Source organism: Theropithecus gelada, chromosome 8, assembly GCF_003255815.1.
Source record: "Theropithecus gelada isolate Dixy chromosome 8, Tgel_1.0, whole genome shotgun sequence".
NCBI lineage: Eukaryota > Metazoa > Chordata > Mammalia > Primates > Cercopithecidae > Theropithecus > Theropithecus gelada.
This window is the reverse complement of record NC_037676.1, coordinates 57,101,466-57,114,546: the sequence shown is the minus strand read 5'-3', so window position 1 is coordinate 57,114,546 and position 13,081 is coordinate 57,101,466. Positions and strand designations below refer to the sequence as shown.

At 37.5% G+C, this 13,081-nt stretch overlaps 1 protein-coding gene across 1 annotated transcript in view; it reads right to left on the bottom strand.

The window, feature by feature from the left end:
* Positions 1-4,453: 4,453 nt before the first annotated feature.
* Positions 4,454-13,081, bottom strand: part of LOC112630252 (lipoxygenase homology domain-containing protein 1-like) — a 121,773-nt gene continuing 113,145 nt past the window's right edge. The window contains exons 10-11 of the mRNA XM_025394415.1: positions 8,356-8,437; positions 4,454-4,478 (exon numbers count right to left, since the gene is read on the bottom strand). The gene's annotated coding sequence lies outside the window, so the exon portion shown is untranslated. The remainder of the gene's footprint in view (positions 4,479-8,355; positions 8,438-13,081) is intronic.

Sequence of the window (13,081 nt, the reverse complement as noted above, 5' to 3'; positions counted from 1 at the left end):
ACATACAGAAAAAGGAAGAAGTAATATTTGTCACATTTCTGAATTTGTGAACTGAGATACATGATCACTACGCAAAATGCTAATTACAGTAAGGGGAGAAGGACAGGGTAATATGGAAACACAGAGGATGGGGGGAGCCTTAGTTTTGACTGATGCAAAACTGATGCATGGTCTCAGAAAATGAATAGGAATTTTCCAGGCAAGAAGGGAAGGCCCTTCCAAGCAAAGAAACCAACATGGGCAAAGTCCTAGGGAATGGTGTGTTTGCAAAGTTTCAATCAACTGATGTGGATAAGCTTGCAAATATTAATGTTGACCCTATAATCAAGTAATTGACATATTTATAAGCTTAGTAATCAGTTTAATTGGTACTCTTTAGTCATCCTCATAGAGGCCTGGAAACAGAGGCCCAAGGAAGTTGATGCTACATTCTTAGGACTTCACACTCTTTGTGGTAGAGAATCGAGATTAATTTCAGAACCCAGGGGTCTTTTTCTAGTATACTCTATCCCACTGCCTGAAAGAATGAAAAGGAACCTCCATGTAAAAAATATTAGCTTACCTGGATGTGGAGGACAGCCTACTTTGCAGTGTTTCTTCGCTTCTAAATGTAACTTAAAATATAACTGTCCAAAAGTATTATCAGCCCTGATGACTGCAGGATAAACCTAACTCTGATGGGCTTTCTGGAGAGCCTCTCTCCATATTAAAGAACAATTAGCTTAGCTGTCCAAGACATTATTTTACCTACAGCCACAAAGAAGCTACATCATCCTTTGCTATAACAAACACATAACTTAAATCTGCTTGCAACGTTTATATGAAAACACATTAGCACCTGAAGGCCATCCATACCATCATTGCACCATTACAATAACTTGCTGGTTAAAATAGAAGATGCATCCATCAGATAAAAGTGTTCTTCGCTCCATCTGGCCTTTAACCCAGATATAAGCAAACCCGTGAAGACACAAGGGTTGTGCTAGACAATTGTGGTGCTCCATGAAATGGGCCACATTTTGTTTTCTGGTCTTTGTGTTTGCACTTGTCTGCCATTTACCAGCATTTTTAAAGGATACGCATGTCAGGTTTATGGATGAGGGTTTTACATCATTCACTCCACAAGAAAAAACAAACGACATGACCAAAATGCTTCTTTTCACCCAACCTTTAAGAATCTATTTGCTGCCTTTGTGCTGTGCACTCTGTCAATAATTTTTTGCTTTCTCTGAAAACCTAGAAATAAATATAGCGTCAATGTTAGTTTTCCAGTTTTCAAGGAATAGCTATTATATAAGGGGTTTGGACTGAGACAGTCCCAGAATCTGGACAATGTCTAACAAATGAGCACTATAAGGATAAAATAAACAAGAATCCACATAAAATGGATCCGATTGGTATTACATCACCTACCCCCTCAAGAGAATTGTAAATGTGCTGTTGGATAGAATTGGGAAATAGACAACTCCAATCTGAACTGTGGCAGGGTGGGGAGAAAGGGGCAGGATTATGCTTGGAATGAAACTGTATTGTTGCAGCAGAGTTTGTAAAAATAGAGGCACTGAGTATAATTATTTGTGAATACTTATTCTGCACAAATATAAACTGAATTGGGAATCATTTAATATTTCAATCTCTAATAAGGTGTATTGTATGGTAAGGCAAGAATGATTCATGTATTTAATAGACACAGAGCATTGACTATAAGTAGGCAGTATGCCAAGAGCTGAATATACAAAGCTGAGCACAAGATCTCTCTCCCTCCATAGGGCCTGCGAGTTAGCAGATAGCTCTTGGTATGCCAAGAACTGAACATACAAAGCTGAGCACAAGCTCTCTCTCCCTCCATAGGGCCTACGAGTTTGCAGCGCGCCTCTGCTCTGTTTGCAGCATGCACATTATTCACTCAGGTCCCTGCTAGAACACTGGCCCCTCAGAGGGCAGGGAAAATGACTATGCTGTTTGCCAGTTTATTCCCAGTGTCTGACTCTGGGCCTGGCACACAGGAGATGCTTTACAAGCTTCTGCTTAGTAAATGAGTGTGTTTGTTCAGTTCCGCTTTGTGCAGGGGACCATGAAATAAATGTCATCAAGGGCAAGAGGTGATTCTCCAAGCTTCTGTGCAGCCTGGACTGGTCCCCCTTATCCTTGGGGGATACATTCCAAAACCCCTGCTGGATGTCTGAAACCATGAATAGTATTGTACCCTATTTATGTCATCCACAAATTTATTTTTCTCTCTTTACAATTTGACGGATATTTGTTCTTACTATGGGTCTTAGCAACCTTAGCATACAACTTATTTTCTTTCCTTATTAAGACAAGAACTTTCACCCTTTCACTTAAAGGAAGCACTTTTCAGCTTCTCTTTGGCATATCCGAATTGCTAGAGTACTACTCTTGCACTTTGGGGTCCTTATTAGGTAAAATAAGGGTGACAAACACAAGCGCTGCAATACTAGGACTAAGTGATTCATGGATACTCAAGACAAAGAGAATATTCACATCCTGGATGGGACAGAGCAGGATGCCATGAGATTTCATCACACTGATTAGAATGGCATGCAACTGAAAATGAATGAATTGTTTATTTCCGACATTTTCCATTTAATATTTTCAGACTGTGGTTGACTTCTGGTAATTGAAACCTCAGGAAGCAAAATCACCAATAAGGGGGAACTATTGTACTTATTTTTCTTACCTCTAATATGGTCTACTGGTCACTTTAGACAAAAAAAAGGCTGTTTTTAACTTCACTGAAGCTGTCTTCTTGATGTATTTTCATCCTCAGATGTAAAAATTTACCGTTTCTAAGGAAGGGATTAGTTCTTGGTCATGGGTTAGTAAAAGGGAAACCATTATAACAACAGCATCTACTTATTGAACATTATTTACTAATAATGATCTGCCAGGCCAGAGTTAAATACTACACACACATGCACACACACACACACACACATAGACACACACACACATATATACACACTTATACACACACCTTGCTTTTCCTAATTGTGAAATGTGCCCACTACTGGATATTGATAAGATAATTTTAGTTAGCATATAGTCTAACTTAAAACTTTTGTTAGACATAGATTTATTTTAATGTGTTTTAGGAAAAAATGTAATTACATATTAAGTCAGTGATTTCATGGATATTAGGAATATGGTTTAGGATGAGGCCAAGCTCTCTTCACTTGTAAATAAACTGATTTATACCCAGTTCAAGGAAGAAAATATCAAGCATATACTAGTACAGGTACTACTGCAGATGACAAAAATCATGAAGGTGGTATGCAAGATTTGCCTCCTTGGCCCCTCTGCCTGATTTCACAGGATACTAAAAACACGCAGGGAAGGCAGGAGGGCCAAGGTCACAGTGTGGACGCACATGGGCTCTGGAGTCAGACTTGTAGGGTCACATCCTGGCTCTCCTGCTCATTCCACTCTCTAAGCTTGGGCAGGTCACTTGGCTTTTCCATGTGTTGGTTTCCTCATCTGCAAAATGTGGGTGATGATAGCATCTACCTCACAGGGGCAAAATAGAGATTCAAAGACAGGTGTCTTTGATATTGAAAGCCACATCCTGACCTCTCCTGGGCTGGCAAATGAGTTTTAGCTCATGTGCCAAATTAACAGATTGGAAGAAGGCGCCTGTGGCACCGAGTTGACAAGTATTTGAGGTTTCATGAGAAAAAGTGACTGATGGATGTGAGATGTCTGCCCCGCACTCTGTTGCTGTCTGCCTGCAGGCCTCTGTCGCCAGCTCAAAGACCAAACTGCAAGTGGACCCACAGGACGTGCACTGGGAACACACAGTAACCCAATTGGTTGGGTTCTTTCTACATTTTCTTATTGATATGACCACTAATTCTGAGAGAGACATACCATTGTCTAACAATAAAACTTCCACTTTAAAATTAACATAGGTTGCATAGAAGTGTTTTTCGTACATCAAATGTTATTAGGTACCTCTTCAGTTATTTTCTACAAAGGCTACTTATTTAAACATTTCAGTAACCTTAGCAGTAAGTCAGATTTTCTGAAAGAAAAAGGAAAAGAAAGAAGGAAGAGGAGGGAGGGGAAGAGGAGGGAGGAAGGGAAAGAAAAGGAGAAGGAAGAGGAGGAGGAAGAGGAGGAGGAGGTGAGCAGCAGCAGTATGGGCACCCCAGATACCAGGGGAGGATCTTGGTCAGCTGTGGCCGAGACTCAGTGCATCCTCCCAACTTTGGAAGTTCTCAGAAACAATGAGTGGGTCCAGCACAAACTGACCCTCCCCAGGTGTTTGCTCCAGCCCAAGCAAAAGAAAAATGCACTGTCACAATCAGATCAGTAGCCTTTTGAAGCATAGTGGAGCGACAGGCCCAAGTGGGCCCTTTCAAGAGATGATGGACCCAGTCTCTCCTCCTGTACTGGGGCTACTTTCTGCGAGCAATTCCCGCTGGGTCTCGCCATCATCTTGGTACTCATCTAGCCATCTGCCATGGAAAAAAGAAGATAATTAATATGAGAGAGCATTGAAAGAAGGCTCATTAGTTAGAAAGGAAAAAAATATATATGGAAAGAATTTAAAGAGGCCTTTAGAGAGATCGGCATTTTAAAAAAGGATTTAAGATTTTAAGCCACACCAGATTATTTAGCAGTCCAGCTTCGGCAAGCCTTTTTCCTTTACTCAAGTTGCAAGGTCATATTGGTTCACTGCAAAATTTTGGCTTTTAGAAAAGTCCTCTGGTAACATCACAAACATTCTAACATAGTCAAAATTTCTCACTTGGAGTTTCCTTAGTGGTAGCTGTTATTTCTCTCCTGCCATGTGACTGACAGGTATACATAGTGGCTAAACCCTCAGACTCTAGGACAGCACTCTTCAAGAGAAGTAGAATACAAACTGCATATGGAAAGAAGTAAAAAGAAGGTAAATTTAATATTCTGAATTTTCATACATTCAAAAGATGATTATTTCAACATGTAATCAGTATAAAAATTATATCACGTACTTTTTTTATTCTACATTCTTGAAATCTGGACTATATCTTATACCTACATTGGAAGAGCCACAGTTCAGTACACATATGTGGCTTGTGGCTCCCATATGAAACAGTACAGTTATAGAGTCAAATATATTTTGATCTGAATCCTGACTCCAATTACTAATATATTCAGGCAAGGAAATTGTCTTTGAAATATAAAGATGACAGAGTCTACCTGTAGGCTTGCTGTGGGGATCAAATGAGTATCTGTGTGCAGTTCTGGCTTTACCACGAAGCCTATTCCTTGGAAAGCATTCAGTAAATGCTGGTGATGGGTATTCTTCTGATTTTTCTCTACGGCAATACAACAGATGGGTGTGGAAATCTTAGAGGCTCCCACAACACAAAATATAACCCCTCTATATCTTGCTTATTTTGAAACTCCACAAATAAAGTTATAAATAACTTCCTTTTCAGAGACCTTTTCTTTTCCCATAATTAGGAGGGGACTTGCATTTAAGTAGCTGATAACCTGTGCTGGGGAAGACAGTAAAACTTACGTCATCTAAACACTCCAAACGCTCCAGAAAGTAGAACTTTCTGACAAAACAGTTTTATAGCAAACTTGGTATCTTGTGCAGGGAATTCTTCAGTAGAAGATAATTCACAAAATCATAGTTATATCATAAAAACAACAGATTGATAGATACTAAATTAAAACTTTCCAGAGGGCTGAGGAACCAAGAGCCCCTCCCTGCTCTCTGACTAACCGGTCTGAGGTGTGCACGCCATTAATCTCATTAGGTCATAGTTTTCTCATCTGTCAAACCATAAGACTAAATGCTATCTATGGTTTCTTCCACTTCTGATGGAATAGCAAGAAAACATTTTTATTACTTATTTAACCCTAGGTCCTCAGAGAGAAAAGGCAAGGAAAATAGTTTATATTGCTGTAGTTAAGTTAATATAACAGTGCAATGATATGCCTGTGTGCATATCATTCCATATGATAGTATAATACAATAAAACATCTTAAATATTTTCATCTGCATCATTTTGTTTCTATAAATCCAATCTCTAAGGTTTGCAATTATTCTAAAATGTAGAAATACGTCGCCTCCATCTTGATTTCTACTCCTTTGCATTGCCAGTAAAATTAATCTTGGCTTGGAAGAGAATGTGACCATTATCACCTACCCTGGATGCCTTTTGACTTTGCTAAATGTGGCACATTTAGAAAAATAATAATCTTATATTTACTACTTACATGATTTCATTGGTACCATCACATTTAGAGCAATAAACTATACTGTAAAATATTAAACACAGCTTCATATGATACCAAATATGTACATGTGATATAAAACCAAATGTTGTATATATACTGGCCAATATGGTAGTCAGTAACCATCTGTGTCTATTCAGCACTTGAATTGTAGCTAGTACAACCAAGCAACTGAATTTTTATTTGATTCGATTTTAATTAATTTAAATTTAATTAGCCATATGTGACTGGTGGCTACCATATTGGACTGTGCAGATACAATATTTAAAAAGTAAAACTTAGTCAATTATTGAGAGTTCTAAATACTAGACACATGATCTAGAAACAAAGGTGTGTTTTCTCCCTTCATTTGCATGTATAGTATCATGTCTAAAAATTTCTTTAAAATTGCTTCTATGACAATAACATTTACCATCATGGAGCCTCTAATAATTACAGGACACTTTTGTAGGTACTTTATATACATTGTCTGAAATCCTCAAACAACCCTGCAAAATAAGTGTCATGACTGCCATTTTACATAAGAATAAACTGAGGCTCCCAGAGCTAGTAAGTAATGCAGTTGTAATCCAAATCTGGTGCTTAAAAACTTCAATCTTTGCCCCTTTTATTCCCTATTCACTAAGATTTCTTGCAAAAATAAAAATACAAGGTCTCTTCCTAGAGCTTGAATTTCATAAAATGGCAATAGCTACTACTACATGCACTTTAAATGAATGTGCATTGAGAAAAGAAACAAACAGATGATCAGAGAAGTGCTACACATTTTGTTCATACAAAATGCAACTCCTTATTAAGTTTCAAAGGAATGACTATTTCCTAGAATTAAAACTATAGTAAGGTAAAATCCAGTCAGTCAACCAATGTGCTTCTCTGCATGTCTGAAGAGTGTCCCTCACTTTAGGGAATAGTGATGCCAAGCCACCTGCTAAACTCGGAGCATACTCAGCTCTCCAGCTTCATGTAGCATTACATCCCTCCTCCCCTAATTGAGCATCAAGTGGAAGTTCTTTGAAGACAGGGACTCCACTTTTTTATCTCTAAATCTCTAGGATTTGGTGTAGTACCTGACACCTAGCAGGCATGCAATATTTTCGCATAAATAAATGGATGGATAAATTAATATGTACAATGCATGAGTTCTCTAGATTCAAGGAACATGCACTCACATAGATATAGCACCTTGACACCAGGTCTTCACAGCATATATAAGCCTCTCCCATGGCCCTCATATCGTTAACATTTCCCATGTTCCCATGTGGGGACCATAGGTCCTTGCCAACAGAACCTGGATTGCCTTATTGCTGGATCTCCATTATCTACCCCACTTCTCGATATGGTGGGTGCTCCATTACTACTTGCATAATGACTGATCAAATGGATCGACATATTCTGTAGATTGATTAATAATGGAGGGAACTTAACTACATAATTTCTTTGTTTAGTGCATTTTGTTTTAAGGTGTATTTGATATTCTACTTATTATAACTCTATAAAGTAGGTAGAGAATATTTAATCATTCTCATAAAACTTTGAAAACTGAGAATCAGAAGTTTGAGTGATTCACCTATGACCACACGGCCAAAGAATTACAGTTACCCTTGCCACTTAAGTCTCCTATTATATTACAGCTACGCCACATTAGTACAATGCATTAGAGTTCACAGTTCACATATATAACATAATTTGAGTTTAAATGATTCAAATGAACTAGGGGAAACAGGTATTATTGCCATCTTCCATATGAGGGCATTGAACCTCAGAGAAGTGAAGAGTGGTACCCAAGTTCACAGTACTAGCAGGGAGCTTAGCACGTTTTTTAGAAACAGAAAGAAGAACCTGTTTTTCAAGTCCTAATCCAATTTCTTTCCATTTCAGCATACTTTTTTCAGAAGAGAAAAATGTTAGAGATTACAAAAGAAGAGAGAATTACTAATGCTGATAAAGGACAGCTTCTTGAGGAGAGAAGACCTTCAGCTCTGGTTTTCAGGGAGGGAATGATATTGTCCAACAGCTGGGATGAGGCATGCTGGAGGACACAGGTGGAATAAATTGGACAAAGAGAGCATAATTTTGCATAATAATGCATTAACAGCATACCTGTTGCATGGAAACAGCACCTCTTCACTGCTGTCTTCATATTCAGACTTAACAACAATACTCCCGAGAAACCATCCATTACCTGTGTCAGTTGACAAAAGAGATTTATTTAACTCTTTAGCATAAAAATACCAGCATTATGATTTTATTCATAGGTCCTCCAAATGTTCCTTTTTAAGTACACATGTCAGGATACGAAAATATGCACATGCAAATTATGCCAGTGGAGAAATGAAAATGTGAGTGAGCAACCTAATTACTCAGAGTACTAGAAGCAGAGGAAAAGAGAAGATAGGGACCCAAACTCTCTATAAAATTTTAAAAAATTATTTAAAAGCACATGAGCCAAGAATAAAGAGAGAAGTAAATTCATATAAATGCATTTCAGTTATGTTAAGCCATAGAAGGTTTATAAGTTTAAATAGTAATGGAAAGTCACAATCAATCATCATTCTTAATAGTGAAAATTTAGAAGTTATCATTGATTACTGTACTTGTCAATACAATTAAAGAAAGAAAAAATGAAAGTAAGGAAAGGAGGGAGAGAGAGAATGAGGGAAGAAGGGAGAAAGGAGAGGAGAGACAGAAGAAAGGAAAAGGAAAACTGATAAGTATAGAAAAAAGAAACAGAACTGTCATTATTCACAGAAGATATGACTTAAAACCCAAAGAAATCACAGAATATAGAATTAAGAGTGATGAGAAAAATTGTTAGAAATATAATTAATATATAAAAATCCAGTGTATTTCTATTAACCAGAGAGGAAAGGTTAAAAAGCATAATTTAATGAAAGTCACAATGTTGAATTGCTATAAAAATTTAAGAATTTGGGAGTAAATTTAAAATCAGATGTAGTATAATTTATAGAAAAATCATCTAAATGTAGGAAATGACAGCAAAAAAAGCCATAAATAAATGGAGAACTATCCCATATGGGTAAGTAGGAAGATATCATAAAGATGTCAGTTCCTCATAAACTAATTAAAAACCTCAGTGTAAGTAAACCAAATTCACCATAGTGTTTTACATGAAAATCCAGAAGCTGGTAATAAAATTCATGTGGATGATAAAGGCCCAAGAATATCACAAGCACTTCTGATCTTCAGTAAGGGAGGGGAATCATCCTACCAGTTATCAACGTTTATTGTAAATCTATACCAATCAAGGCAATGTGGAATTGGGGCTGGCGTAGATAAATTGACTATGGGACAGAAAAAGAATTCAGAATTAACCTTTCCCATTCACACAAACTTGATATAGGCAGCTCTGCTCTGCACATTAGTGTGCAACCATAATAAGAACTGCAAGCTGAAACTATGCAAGCCTTCTTAATAATCAACAGGGAAAACTTATGACTGTTTGATGATCTTTAAACATTTTTTCAAAACATCAAAAAATCTTTACTGTGAACCTAAAATTGCTACAAAAATGTAAAGTAGCAACACTAATATTTAATGCGCTATAATTTAAAACATTGGAAACACTGAAAATTAAAATGTTTTATTTTTTTCTAAGAAAAAACGTAGGAATTGTTTGGTGCTTGCCTTCTTTTTCTCATCATATAATTTATAATACAGAGGAAGCATCTTTTGCATCTTAGCAAATTATTAAACTCCTAAATTTGGATCAGCTTACAATATTTTTTTTCTTTGTGTTTTCAACGTCATAAAATATCTCAGAATTCCTTTAAGGGAAGTTTTTATCAACACCTTCGTCCTTTTTGTCACCACCACCTTCCTCGTCCATGGGTATCAATTCCCCTCATTCATTTCCTCTTACTGCGAATCTAAAGTCTCTCAAATGGTGGCAATGTCAACACTTTCATAGTGGTAAATTTTGTATATAACTCCATTTATGTTAGATTTGGACTTCACTTCCAGCATTGCCACTTTTCATTCCTTTGATGCACTTTCATCTTTCAATTACATATTGTTATAAACTGTCACACGGATTCATTATTGGTAAACAAGGAAGCAACACAACTATACACTTTGCTGTCTAGGCATATACTGATAACAAATGCACCATGACCCAGTACCAACAGACAGACATTGGAAGAAGTGATGTGACTGGTGGCTGATGAGAATGTGCATCTGTTATCCACATAGTGATTTGCAGACTAAAAAGCTAGCAGCAAAGTTTGTACTTATGCGATTGCAGTTACTAGAGCATGGTAGCTGAAATTTGAACTATGCTGTTTGGGGACTTGTGTTAAGTAAATCATTGCAACTGAAATGTGTGTATATAGATTGTATGCAAAACAATGACTCCTTGTATAAAATAAAGATGACTTTGTAGAGCTCTCAAGTGAAGATGAAGTACTCAATACACAGTGGTAATACAATTGGTGATCCATATGGAAAAGAATGTAAGTTGATTCCATCCTCATATCATACATAGAAATCAATTACAGATGGAGTAAAATTTTAAATTTTAACAACAAGACTTAACATATATGTATGTGGATGTATAAACTTGTAGTCATTAACATCAGGGACACATTCTAAGAAAGGCATCATTAGGCGGTTTCATTATTGTGCAAACTTTGTGAGCACTTACACAAACCTAGATGGTATCACCTACTACACACCTAGGTGATATGGCATAGCCTATCCTCCTAGGCTATAACCTGTTCAGCATGTTACTGTACTAAATACTGTAGGCAACCGTCACACAATGGTAAGTATATGTGTATCTAAACATAGAAAAGGTAATGTGTTTCACTGCAATATTGCAACAGCAGTGATGTTACTAGGTAATAGGAATTTTTCAACTCCATTATAATCTTATGGGACTACCATCACATATGTGGTCCACGTTAACCGAAACATGATTATGAAGCACATGATTGTGCACATATATCCATAAAAATATCCATTTGGAATACTCTAGTGGTAGAGAAGACTTTCTTAAATAAGACACAAAATATGCAGATAATTTAAAAATTACACTAAACTCTTAAACTACTTTAAAATTAAGAATTTCAGTCATCAAAATATAACAATAACTAGAGAAGACATGGTGCCAGTAACTGCTAATTGCTCTCCTTTGCTTGGCATTTCTGCAATGGGAGAGATCCACATCTCCCAGATGTCTCCGCAGCCACAGATGCACTATGTGACTAGGTTCTCAGGAATGAAATGTGGCCAGAAGTCATATGCGCAGCTGCCATCTCCCATACTCAAAAGACACTGTTGCAGGGGACTTTCCCTCTTTTCCATGTGCTGTAACCAGCTCTGACCACACAGAGGAGAGGAGACTTAGGTGATGGAAGAATAGCAAGGTGGCAGGACCTGGTCCCTGATGGCTGGCTAGGAATGGCTATCTCTTTGGGGCTGTTACCTGTGTGTGGAATACGCTGCTACCTTTTAAAAATCTTTTTTGTAAATCACTTTTTATTAGAAGACCTTTGCCTTTACCCTAAATATTATGGAAAAGAACATGTATTTCCACAGATAAAGAAATTCAGTTAAGGATAAGAAAAAGAAGAAAGAATGCTCACTGTTCTTAGAAATCAGGGTAATGCAAATTAGGGCCAAACAGAATACTATTTTATACCAACTTACGTAAAATAAAGGCAAAAATTAAGTGTACCAGGTGTTGGCAAGCATATGACGCAATAGAAATTCTTATATACTGTAGATAAGAGAAAAACTTAGTAGAATCACTTTTGAAACAAGTAGTTTATCTTAGAGAGCCAGATTTGATCATATCCTTTGACCTACCTAGCAACTGATTTCCATGGATTTACCTTAGAACCTGAGGTTTCTTAGCCTCAGCTCTGCTGACATTTGGGGCCTGATAATTCTTTGTTGTGGGACTGTCTTGTGTGTGGTAAAATGCTTAGCAGCATCTCAGGCCTCTACCCACTAGGTGCTGGTAATAACACCTACCAGCTGTGACAACCAAAACAGTCTCCAGACATTGTCAAATGTCCCTAGGGGGCAAATTTGCTCCCAGTTGAGAACCACCCTCCTAGAAGAACTCTTGCTTCTGTGCATTAGAAAGTTTCTTTCAGACTGGGCACGGTGGCTCATGCCTGAAATCCCAGAACTTTTAGAGGCCAAGGCGAGTAGATCACCTGAGGTCAGGAGTTTGAGACCAGCCTGGCCAACACGGTGAAACCCCGTCTCTACTAAATATACAAAAAATTAGCTGGGCATGGTGGCATGAGCCTGTAGTCCAAGTCACTCGAGAGGCTGAGGCAGGAGCATTGCTTGAACCCAGGAGATGGAGGTTGCAGTAAGCCGAGATCACACCACTGTACTCCAGCCTGGGCAACAGAGTGAGATTCCATCTCAAAAAAATAAAAAAAAAAGAATGTTTATTTCAGCTTGTTTGTAACAGTCAAACTGCAAACAACACAACTATGTATTAACAAGAGATGGACAGATTAATTATGTGTTATGCAATAGAATATTACACAGTGGTGAAAATCAACTATTGCACTACACATGAAAGTGGATAGATCTTGGAAACAACGTTGAGTCAAAAAAATCGTGTCTCAAAAGATGGCATATGGCACATCACAACTTTTAGAGGGCACAGAAACTATCAGTGTTTTCAAGTATCCCCACATGATTAGTAAAGCCTTTCTTTAAAGCACAGGTTTTTGAAATCATGAAAAAATTTAAAAATCAGGATGGATACTTTGTGGAAGAGGTGAACACAGGTAGAACCACCGGTATTGGTAATGTTCAGGCTTATGTTAGATAGTGGGTTATC